We start from the raw sequence: 12,946 nt of genomic DNA, 5'->3' as shown, positions 1-12,946 counted from the left end.
AAACAAAGTAATTTCTGTTTATCAGCATTGAACTTAGCCAATATTATTTTATGAATTTATGCAGAAGTTTTCCTATAGCCTTTCAATAGTTTCAATTCTTGCTTATCTTTTTCGCATAATGTTGGTTGTTGCAATAATGTAGAATAGTTGTTGTAGAAACTTAGTGCATATATAGTGCAGACCCATTTCAAGTATTACGTCCCTGGATTGACAATCAAATGAACACTAGCTATGGAAATAGTGACTTTACCAAGTGAATGTCCAAACTTCGGGTTGACACTTCAACTAGAGTTATTATTCTTATTGTTGGGTTGAACATTTTTGGCATCGTTATCGGGGATGGTGTCAAACTAAGAACATGTCATGGTTATCATTTTTTTAGTTTTCAGTTAATTTTTTTTGTAACATTCCTGATTGTTTGAAAAATTTCATGAATTTTCATGCATAGGCGAAGAAGAGATGTTCTAGGTAGATTTATGCTCAATCATCCTAATCATGCATAAATTAATTCTTCAGATCTAAATCCTTTTGTTGAACTTTATCAAACCCCAGAAAATTTGAACCACCCTAAATCTGAATTTCCAGAAGGTAGTCTTCGGTTCCTTTTTGGACCCCTAGAAGAAGAATTTCATATAGTAACTCCCCCCACAAGTCCAATGCAAGGAAACCCACCTCCAGGTGGGAGTAATCCACCACCTCCTTTGGACCCAATGTTTGAGTTCCCCATATTTGATCAGCATGATAATGCTAATCTCAAGAACATTCTAGCTTCTTCCATCCCTAAATTATATGGATTGGTGACAGAGGATCCAGACACATTTCTGTTTGAATTTGAGTTCTCTATAGGAGTTTTGATTATACTACAGATGCCCATAGGCTCAAAATATTTCCTGCCACCTTGAAGGAATCATCTCTAAGATGGTTTATGAGCTTAGGTAGTAGCACAATCAATACATGGGATGAGATGAAATGATTGTTTCTTGCAAAATATAAAGAGTATTGTAGAGGCACTGATTGTCATGGGGATGATATCTTTAGAATGACACAGAAAGAAGATGAAAGCCTTGAAGATTATCTAGAGAGGTTTCTGTTTAGCATTAAAAAGTCCAAGCACAATACTCTAAACGAAGATTCCCTCAAGTTGATATTTTTGAGGGGAGTCACTGATTCTTTAGATCTTATGGGAGGAGGTGACATTACACAGTCCACGTGGACTGAAATAGGACAAATTTGTAAGAAGTATTCCAGATCTTCTTCTAAAAAGAACAGGCATTTCAAGCCAGGAGCACCTTCATCAACATCCGATACTGGAGTTTCTCAAATGGAACTTAGTCATTTGTTGAAATACTTTAAGGAGGACATTATAAACAATATGGCTACTCAATTGGATACACTCTCAGCTAAGAAGAAACATGAAGAAGCTGATGCATTTCTTGCATAATTTTGTCCTCGTTGTAGACAGTGAAAAAAGGATTGCAGATGTAAAATGGTTGCAAATGTTGAGATTCCTGACTTCAAGCCAATACAGGGTGAGGATGAGCAATTTTTCTATGTCGCTCAAAGGAGGCCAAATTTCCAAAGACAAGGTATGCCTCTGGATCCACTTTTTTTCTGGTTATAGTGGAAATTCTTATGTACCAAATAATCAATGGCAATCACCATATGCTCAAAATTTTGGTAATTATCAAAACTGGTATGGTTCTCAAGGCCAAGGACAACATTTTGCTAATCAAATGCCACAGTGCCAGCAGCCATAGGGAAATTGGTATCCACCTCAAGGCCAAGGGAGCCAGTTTCAAGGGAATTGGCAACCTACTCCTCAGTGGAGGGGGAATCAGCCATAGACTACTCAGTCTATTGGTTATCAACAGCCTATTCAACAGCCACAACAACCTGCAATAATGCCTCCTCCTGTAGCCACTATTGTCCCACCTAAACCAATGCAGTTGCCCACTCAGCCAATGCCAAATCCTAATAGTAAATCTCAACAACAATAACAAGCTTATTCAGTTGATCTTAATCAATACCCAACCTATTCTTTATCCATAAGTGATATACACCTTCGATCTGGGACAACTCTGCCTAATCCATCTACTCTAGTTATTATTGAGGTACAAGAAGAGCAAGAAATTTCTAATCTAGCAGACACAATGCCTCAGAAGCAAAGATTACCACCATTTCCCCAGAGATTGCAAGAAAATGAAGTTCTCACAGAACAAGAGCAAGGTTTTGATATTATAGATCAACTAAAACATGTCTGTGTTAAAATTTTATTGTTGCAAGCAATAAAAGATGTTCCTATATACAATAATGCACTTAGAGAAGCATGTCTAAAAAAACCTGGTAGGAAGAAGAAGGATCCGCAAACAGTGCATGTTACGGGTCAACTGGCAAATATTATGTTAGGCAAGGTTTCAATTCCAAAATATTCTGATTCAGGTAGTCCTGTTGTAAGTATAGTCATTAATGGCAGCCATATAAGGAATGTTTTAATTGATTTAGGGGCAGCTATTAATGTGATGACAAGAGAAGTAATGAAACAACTTGAAATCAATAGCCTAAGGCCTACAACCACGGTTTTACAGCTTGCTAATAGCTCTACAGTGCGACCTGATGGTATGATTGAAGATGTGGTGGTTATTTTGGATTCCTGGGAATACCCTACGGACTTTATGATTCTGTCTCCAAAGGCAACACTAGGAGGATATCCGGTGATTTTGGGAAGACCTTGGCTTGCCACGACTGATGCATATATTGGATGTAGATCAGGAGATATGACTATTTCAAATGTGAACTCTACAAAAATATTAGCTTTGTATTCTCCTGCACAACCCCAGTTTGATCAACATTAAGTTGTTTAGCCTACTTTGGGAGAAGAATCTGAGGGAGTTGACTCTATTAATCACCTTATGATGATTAATCGAGGGCCATTCATGTAATTACATGATGAAGATTCAATTCTTTATAAAATTCTGACAAATAAGTTGATACAAGAACAACAATTGCAAGAGTTGGTACCAAATGTTGTAGATTCAGACTTTCCTGCAACCACTGATATATTGCATACTCTATTGCGGTAGGAAGTCTGTACTTCTCAATTTTCTGATATATCCCAAATTGATCTTACTATTAAAATAGAAGTTGATTTGAATAAATGTTTGAATATCAATAGTGATCTTTCAGATACTCAAAAGGAGGCACTTGTGGACTTTCTTAAATGTCATAAAAATGCCTTTGCATGGGATTACAAGGATGTGCATGGAATAGATCCAACGGTTTGGACACACCGTATCTACATAAAATAAGAAAGTTACCCACTCAAACAACCACAAAGAAGAATTAATCCTGCATTAAAAGAAATAGTAAAAGAAGAATTGCAGAAGTTGTTAAAGGCTGGATTTATCTATCCTATCTCTGATAGCCAATGGGTATCACCTTTGGCAATAGTTCCTAAGAAAGGAGGAAAATGGAGGGTATGTGTTGATTATAGAGCTTTGAACTTAGCAACAAGAAAAGATCATTTTCCATTACCATTTGTGGATCAAGTATTGGACTCTTTGGCTGGGAAAAGATAGTTTTTATTTCTTGATGGATTCAGTGGTTACAATCAGATTCAGATAGCCTCGGAGGACCAAGAAAAGACAACATTTACTTGTCCTTGGGGCACATATGCATATTTTGTTCTTCCTTTTGGATTGTGTAATGTTCCAGCCACTTTTCAAAGAGCAGTAATTAGTATATTTTCTGATATTTATCTGGAAATTATGGAAATCTATATGGATGACTTTACAACTTATGGCTTTGAATTTGAACAAGCATTGGGGAACCTGAAAAAAGTTTTGCAGTGATGTGAGGACTATAGTTTGTCATTAAACAGTGAGAAATGCTTCATCATGATGCAAGAAGGAATAGTCCTTGGTCATCATATCTCTATAGAAGGAATACAAGTTGACCCAACATAGATTGAAGTCATTTAGCATATCAATGCACTAGTGAAGCAAAAAGATGTAAGAAGTTTCCTTCGTCATGCTAGATACTATAGAAGGTTTATCAAAGATTTCAGCAAAATCGCAAGTCCCTTATATTCACTACTTACCAAGGATATGAAATTTAAATGGACCTCTTCATGCAATGAATCTTTCTTGAATCTTAAGCATGCTTTGACCCAAGCACCAGTTCTTAAAAGGTCCAAATTGGTATTTACCATTTCTAATTCATACGGATGCATCTGATTATGCAATAGGAGCAGTATTAGGACAAAATATTGATAACTTGGAAAGTGCAATATATTATATAAGCAACAACTTGTAGGGGCCTGAGTTGAATTACATAGTCATTGAAAAGGAAATGTTAGCCATTATATATGCACTCAACAAATTCAGACACTATATCACAAGATACCCCATATTTGTGCATATTGATAATACTGCAATCAAATATCTCATGAATAAGCCTTCAATTACCGGTAGATTAGCTCGCTGGTTATTGTTGATGCAGGAATTTGATATTACAGTTGTAGATAAGCCAAGGAAGTCCAATGTGGTTGCAGATTATCTTTCAAGACTTCAGTTATAGGAAGATTCTACAGCAATAGACGATGCTTTTCCGGATGAACATCTATTCCTTATACAAGCCCACACTCCCTGGTATGCTGATATTGCCAACTATTTAGCTGCTGCTAAAATGCCACTTCATTTCTCTCTTAAAGAAAGAAGGTTGTTGGTAGAAAAAAATCTTTAACTTCTCATGGATTGTTGACTATTTTTTTTATACTAGGCCTGACCAAGTCATGAGAATATGTGTAAGAGAAGATGAAACATATGATATCCTGCATGCATGTCACGATGAGCCGTGTGGAGGATGTTTTGTTGCTAAAAAAACAACACTCAAAATTCTAAATACATGATATTATTGGCCCACATTATATAAGGATGCAACACAGTATACAAGAAAATGTGACAGATGCCAGCGCATGGGGAGACCTACTAAATCTGATGAGATGTCATTATATCCACAAATATTAGTTGCACCATTTGATAAGTGGGGATTAGATTTTGTTGGCCCAATTAATCCTCCTTCTAATGGCAAATCCTACATTTTGGTATGTAAAAATTATGTAACAAAATGGGTGGAAGCTCATGCCATGACACATGCAAGAGATAATAAGGTAGTTGAGTTTCTTTATGAGGAGATATTTACAAGATATGGAGTACCAAGGGAAATTGTATCAGACCAAGCCCCACAATTTACTTCAACATTGATTGCAGCCTTGGTCAATGAATACAATATAAGACACAAAAAATCTACTCCATATCATCCACAAGCTAATGGACAAGTAGAGGTTACAAATAGGGAGCTTGAGGCTATTCTTACTAAAATAGTATCTGTTCATAAAAAAGACTGGTCTCATAGGCTTTTAGAAGCAATTTGGGCATACAGAACAACTTGGAAAACACCAATTGGTTTTACACCTTTTGAGATGGTTTATGGAAAATCAACAATAATGCCTATCGAATTTGAGCATAAAACTCTGAGGACAGCTTTGCAATTAAATATGACACTTTCTGAAGCACAAAAGGAATGCATTCAACAATTGAATGCTTTGGATGAAATGAAAAAAATGGTTGTCCAGCAGACAGAACTGATACAAAATCAAAGAGCAAAGTGGCATGATAAATATATCAAAGAGAAAAAATTCAAAGTTGGTGAGTGGGCACTATTGTATGACTCCAGATATAAAGATAGTATGGGAAAGTTGCAAACTAGATGGTTAGGTCCATATGAGATTGACGAAGTTTTCAATAATGGAGTTGTTCGTTTGACCACAATTGACCCGGTTCGGTTTAAGCTTTTGGTGAATGGTCACCGATTGCGTCTTTATCATAAGTTGGCCAGTAAAGAAGATTTCCTACAACAATTTGCTAAGAAGGATCAAACACAGGTTCCTGCAGCAATTGATCAGTTTCCTGCAGCCAATGATCCAGTTCCTTTAGTAATTGACCAAAGTAATGGAGGTAAGGTTTCTTGCAGCCACTGCAACGAACATGCTTGCCGCTTCATTACTCTTCTCGCGTCATTTCACAAAAATATTTCCATGTCTTATGGAAATATTCTTCTCCATAAATAAAATTCCCATCTACATCATCCTATCTCATTTTCTTATCTGTTGTTTCATTTCATTTCGCCTTCCTTTTCATACAACTGCAAGTATGTACATATTGTATTTTATTTTAATTACACATTTATGATTTCATTATGATTATTGCCTTTCCTAAATCCACGTACACTCCCCTAAATCTTGTCAGCTTGTGTGAACACATGCTAAGTTAAGTTGGGGGGGTGTTTTATGGTTCGGTTTCCAAAATTAGAAATTATTCATCCTTTTCGGTACCTTGAATTGATTGCTTGCCATCATTGTTTTTAACAAGATATTCTTTCACACAAGGAAGTAATGAACTCTGCCGCCAAATTTGGAGATATGTATGGAATTTTCAATTTTCAATGTGTAGGATATTTTGGTTCTCCATTTCTTAGTTGCAGAGTGTGCTATACTAATAGAGTAAGGAATGAGTGGAGATCCAATCCGCCATGAACCAGCAGTCCATGATGTGTTGCTGCAGGATGCTCTTTGTGAGCATTATTTTAGGCAGCATGGATGGATTGTTTGCTTTCTGAAAAATCAAGGATTATAATGAAGAAATTTCCGCATAGTTTATGCATTCATTCAACGAAGAAAAGGCTATTGTTAAAGGATTAAGGGTTATTGCTATGGAGCAGCGGATAGCTGAATTTACAGGTTTGTCGCAGGAAGGAGAATTGTTTCCAAAATCAAAAGATGACAGAAGCGCCAGAGCAGAGTTTACACTTCCCGCAGATGGACCTCAATGGTGGACAAACAAGGAACCCGGAGGGTTTCACTACCAGCAGAGTGGCCCTAGGTGGCTTTATATGTAATGAAATACATTAATTGCAAAGGGAGGTATTCAAATCTACATTCACCACATTTTAAATTACTCAGTCATCTACGACATGGTCGGAGAGTGAATGTCCCTAATTTTCTATACCACCTCATTTCCATAAATGCCAAAGAAACACGAAAAAATGGAAATCGTTATGTCCGCCATCACAGTTTGATTAAATTGCTTGTAGAACATTCTCTTAGAGATGTTTCACAAATGGAATGGGGGGTATTTGAAGACATATTGCAGTTTAGGGTTGAAAATGCTCCTGTTGCAGATGATCCACCAGTTGAGGAAGAAATTATTGAAGAACCCTCTTCTCCTGTAGTGTTTGTAGAGAATGAATTGCTCGTCATTGAAGGAGTTGTGGTTATTATGGAAGAAGAGATGGTTGAGGCAAATGTGGAGCAACTCTCCACTTCTTTTCAAAGAGAATCACCATCTTCTAAAAGAAAAGGGAAGGAATTGGAAATAATTGATGCAGATGAAGAACCTATGGTTCAGCCGCATGCAACTCAAGTTTCTCCTTCAGCCAAGAGGCGTAGGTCAAAAATAAAAACTTCCATAGCAAAGCCATAGGCAGAAACCATTCCTGCAGCCACTCCAAAGGTTTATGTGAGAAGAACTCGGAGTAGGACCCAGAAGGCTTGTCCAGCAGGTGATCCGGTAGAGGTTATTTCAATGGACACATCAGAAGAAGGGAGCCCTACAGATGTTGAAATCCAGAAGGAAGATGATGTAGATAGACTATCAAATCTTGCATATGTGGCAGAGCAGCTTGAGGAGCCTGTTGAAGAAATTCCACGACCTAAGGTGACACCTATTAGACCTCCATCATCCCTAAGCAGTTTATCAATTGCGTTAACATTTTATAGACAATGGGAAATAGAGAGGGCTAGGTTGCAAGGGGTTATTAACAAACAACAAAGAGAAATTCAAAAGAGGGATAACAAAAGTGAAGAATTAGAGGCTAAAATTGATACAATCACTGGTATGGTCCCTGAATTGATTTAATGTAGGGCACCACCAAGGGTTTATGCTATGCATTTAAGGGAGCGGTATTTGAGTTTCAAATTGAACCGCATTATCAAGGACCTTAGCTCCTCTTTAGAAACCCCTGAGGAATTTTATGATGCTTACCAGACTTCTCCAGTAGCTGTGAAAAATTTGTTATGTGAATTTTATTTACATAACTATGTTGTAGCTTCAGATAGTGAGTGGAATCCTTTTCTATATATTGGTGATATCCATATAAAAGATTTAATGTCATGGATTCAAAATGAGATTAGCATGGGGGCACAAGCCAGAGCATACAAGGATTTTGAATTTTATTGTCCATTGCTATTGAGGAAGGAAGCAAAAGAGCCAAGAGTTCTTTATTATGAATGACAGAAATTACTGGTAAGAAATGATGTTAGGAATCTAGTGTTGCCGATGAGGGAAGAAATATACCAGGCATATGAGCATTTAGTTCAGACTGACAGTGCAACTACAATAGATGGTTTAACTCAGCGCTGGAATAACTTGTCAGAAGAATTGAAGCAAGGAGAGCCTCATTCATAGCCAAATTTCCAGGCAGTTATGCAAAGAGCCCCCAAATATATACAACTAGGTAGAGAGAAGACCAATACTTGGTTACCGTTGATCTTTCAACCTCCTATTCTTATTGTGGCCACTATTGGGATGTAAGACAATAGATAAGCCCTATGAAGCAGTTACAGAAGAAGCCAGATGGTCCAGGTTGGAAAAGATGAAAGGATTTTATTGGAATTTAGCTTAAGGAGGAACAAGTCAAGGAACCATTGGTGACCTAAGAGTTAGTGCAAGAATCATAAATTTTCCTCTTGCTGGAGGATCAACAAGATCTTAAAGTTGGGGGGTATGATGAGTTGAGACATTGTCATATTTTTATCCTTAGAACTCTTGAGTTTTTGTCGTATTTTGATTTACATAGTAGTAATGATGTTTCAAAAGTTTACTATATGTATTTCAGATGTTAGTCTAAACCTATTAAAAGCATGTTTTGTCTTTGCCAGTTTATTCTTGTAGCCATGCCAGTTTATTCCTGCAGCCATGTCATTTATTCCTGCAGCCATGTCATTTATTCTTGTTGCCATGCAGATTGTTTAGGGCAATATCATATGTGAAATTAATAGATGTCCTGATTAAATAAAATACGTATGTATGTTCTTGTATGTTATTTCTTTTTGTAGTGCAGGGAATAAATGATGTTATGGTGGAAGCTAGCCTATCACGCCAGTTGCAGGAAGAGATACTCAAGAAGATGACTGAAAGATCGAACAACAGAAATGTTGGGAAGCATAAGGAATGACACAGGAGGAGAAATCAAGCGATACTACCCATGTCTAACTTGAGTGGACTTTGAAGTTGTAAATACCACCACAGTATGTTATGATTGTGGTTCGGTTTAGATCCACATTTCCTGTAGCATAACTCCAACTATCTCCTTTCTCGATCAATTATCCGCCTCTTCTTTTTGACGTGATTTGTGTTGTCTGCAGTAGATGATTTCTTTTTAATAATAAGCTCTTTATCTTCTCTAGAGGTAAGATAGGAAGAGAAGGAAAAAGGAAGCAGAGCAGAGGATTTTTCATAAGTGTTTTTGAGTTTCTTTTCATATTGAATCATGCAATGACTTCCAAAGAATGATGAATAAAAATATGTTATTCTGAGCATTTAGAGTTGTTTTTGGGAAGTTTGGAATCACTCACCCAAGGGGCCCCACTTGGTGAGTGTTCCTATGTAGTTGTTAAGATTAGTTTTCTTTTCCTAGCTGCAGTAGACGTTCTTGCATTGACTGTTCCTGCAGCCACTGGAAACAAATCCACTGACTGTTCCTGCATCCAAAGCAAAATAGAGTAATTTTTGTTTATCAACATTGAACTTAGCCAGTATTATTTTATGAATTTATGCAGAAGTTTTCCTATAGCCTTTCAATAGTTTCAATTCTTGCTTATCTTTTCCACATAATGTTAGTTGTTGTAGTAATGCAAAATAGTTGTTGCAAGAACTTATTGCAGATAGTGCAAACCCATTTCAAGTATTATGTCCCTGGGTTGATAATCAAATGAACACTAGCTATGGAAATAGTGACTTTACCAAGTGAATGTCCAAACTTTGGGTTGAGACTTCAACTAGAGTTATTATTCTTATTGTTGGGTTGAACACTATGTACAATAGATTTTAGTTAACATGAAAAACATATGAAACCATCTTTGTAAATCTAAAATCCACTCAAACATCCAAACATTCACATCATACATGTCATGTAAACAATGGATTAAGCATAGATCTGTATATCCAACAATTGAAAAAAAAAGGTTGTCTAGGAGCTTAAAACATATGAACAATGTCAACTCCACAACTTGCAAACAATTAAATGGATTATCTTCTAGTTATTTTATGTTTCCATGGGCTAAAGCCATGAACCTAACATAAGCACTCCATGCCATACTCCAAATAGTTGTTGTTTTACCATGCAACCAAGATGTCAATACCCATTTAACATGAATACCTTTTCACTAAACATGACCACAAGGTAAATGAATAAGACCACCAAAAAAGAGTATACACATATATTATCAAATAAGAGCTCTAGGTTACCAAACCATAACCAACTCCATGAAGATCCATAAACATTAGCTTCCAATGCCCAACATTGATCTTGACAATATCCATGGTTTCTAATTTCATAGATCAACAAAACAAAGTTAACTCACGAAAAAAAATCATTGTATCCCTATAAGCTTCAACAACCTTCAATACCTTCTAACAAATTCCCACAAGCTTGCCAATCTTAGAAACCAAAAAATACAGGATTACCCAAAATCGGTTAACCATCGACTTTGAGAATAAATGTTGGGAAATATATAAGCTCAATTCCAAAGATTGTGAAGATAAATATTTATCCAATAAACCAATCATGGGATGAGATACAAGGCTCGGATAACAACATGAAAATTTGAAACTTGTATGCAATTCTAAAAATTAAGTTGTCTTAATGTGGAAAACCATGCTTATATCCTTCTTCTTAATGATGCAAAAAATCAACCCACAAGTTATGCTTAATATCCCTATCTTATGTGAACTTATAACAACAGATAATAAAGAATAACATCACCATAAGATAGCATCAATGAGGCATAAATAAAAAATGTAAGAACACCACATAAAACATGATTTACATGGAGAAATCCTTGTAGGAAAAACTCCACCAAAAAGCAAGATCAAGTATGCGTTATCAACAATAAATCTGATTAAATACATTCATTTCCACTCTCCTCCTTGCCCTCAACATGGAAGCACATGTGTGGCTATGAAAAATATCCTTATTCCTTTCACCTATCCTTGTTTTTGCAAATTAACTCTACATTCAACCATTCCTCATTGTAATTCCTACATCCAAAGAGATGAATTTATAGAATGGAAAGAGCTCCAAAACCACCAATAAAGTGTAAAAAGAAGGCTCTTCATTTTCTATAGCCACAACCCTTGGATTAACTCCATGCAAGTTGAAAGGATATCAATTTTGGGTTCAATAATTTCCCTCCAACAACATTGTCCAATATTGCAATATAAATATTATATTAAATGCAATAAATGACAAAATACTAAGAGAAACCTGCTACCTCTTCCAAGTCCCCGCCTAGGGAAACCCAAATGTCACTAATTTTTCCACTTCCTTAGTCATTAATTATCTTATTTTAGGCATCCACACATGCAAAAAATAATATTAAATAATTGTGTTTACAACCCACCTTTATCTCGACTAGTGGAACCCATCACCCCTTATGAATGTATTACAAACACTATTGAGAATGATATTACAAATATATTTTCCCAATACATCCTAAGTGCCATAGGACACTTTACAAGGATTTTGGAACCATGTCATAGGATTTAAAAGGTAGATGACACCTTATTCCTAACATTAATTAGGATGAAGGGATATGTCCTTACATAGTTAAGCCTATAAGGAAGAAAGCTCTCTTCCACACCATCATATCATATATCATTGAATTCATATGTTATTATCCGATATTAGAGGTCACCCTCCTCAAAGTGGTCTACTAGATTTTTTATTTTTGTATTGATTTCTAAGAAATATCATAACAACTAGGTTGGTTGTCCAATTTCTTGGGAATCCTTGTAGAATGATGTTGTTGAAAATTCTCATAACGTGTAGTACAAGAGTTCTCATCCTTGATTTAAGAAACTCTACTTGAAGTATGACCAAGTCCTTTGCTTTTACATCCCCTATTTTTTAATGCCCATTTCAATCTCATGTAAGGTGAAAAGCTTTGTAGTGGTGTTGACCAAGGGAGGGGGGTCCACTTTTGATTACTACTCATAAAATTGTCTTGCATATTCAAACCACTAACTAGCTAAAACATTATTCCAATTTTCTCCTTTCTTGGTTGAAGCTCCTTCCAAAAAGCTCCAGGTTATTCTTTCTAAATTAGATTAACTCTTCTTGGTTTGTGCTCAGAATTCAACTTTCTTCTTTCTTAAAATTTGTTTGTACAAACTTAATATTTATCTTTTGCTTGTTTGGCTCTTTCAAACTTCTCTTTACAATTTTGCATTCCTCATCAAATCAAACATTAACAAGAAAGCAAATAGTTTATGATTTCTTATTTTTGTTCTCTTTTGCATTTTCCAAGAGCTCCTTGAATTATATTCTTTAACTCATAATTTTTGAGGCCTTGTAGATGAGTGTTCTCCTTCTTAATTAACCTCTCTAAGGTTGCCTCAAAGGTTATATATTTTTCTCGAGTTACAATAATTCTACCATTTGGAGGAGTTTGTTGAAGATATCTATTGGGATTAAGGTGTCTCAACCTTTGCAAATCCTAACATTGGCTTATGCATTTGTTTATTAATTTATTATTTTATTTATTGCCTACAAATGTCTAGTCATCTAGTGGGATCCATAGGCTTGGTGGCATCCTACTTGGCGATGACTG

Source organism: Cryptomeria japonica, chromosome 1 (genome assembly GCF_030272615.1).
Source record: "Cryptomeria japonica chromosome 1, Sugi_1.0, whole genome shotgun sequence".
Classification (NCBI taxonomy): Eukaryota; Viridiplantae; Streptophyta; class Pinopsida; order Cupressales; family Cupressaceae; genus Cryptomeria; species Cryptomeria japonica.
Note: the sequence above shows the minus strand (reverse complement) of the source record.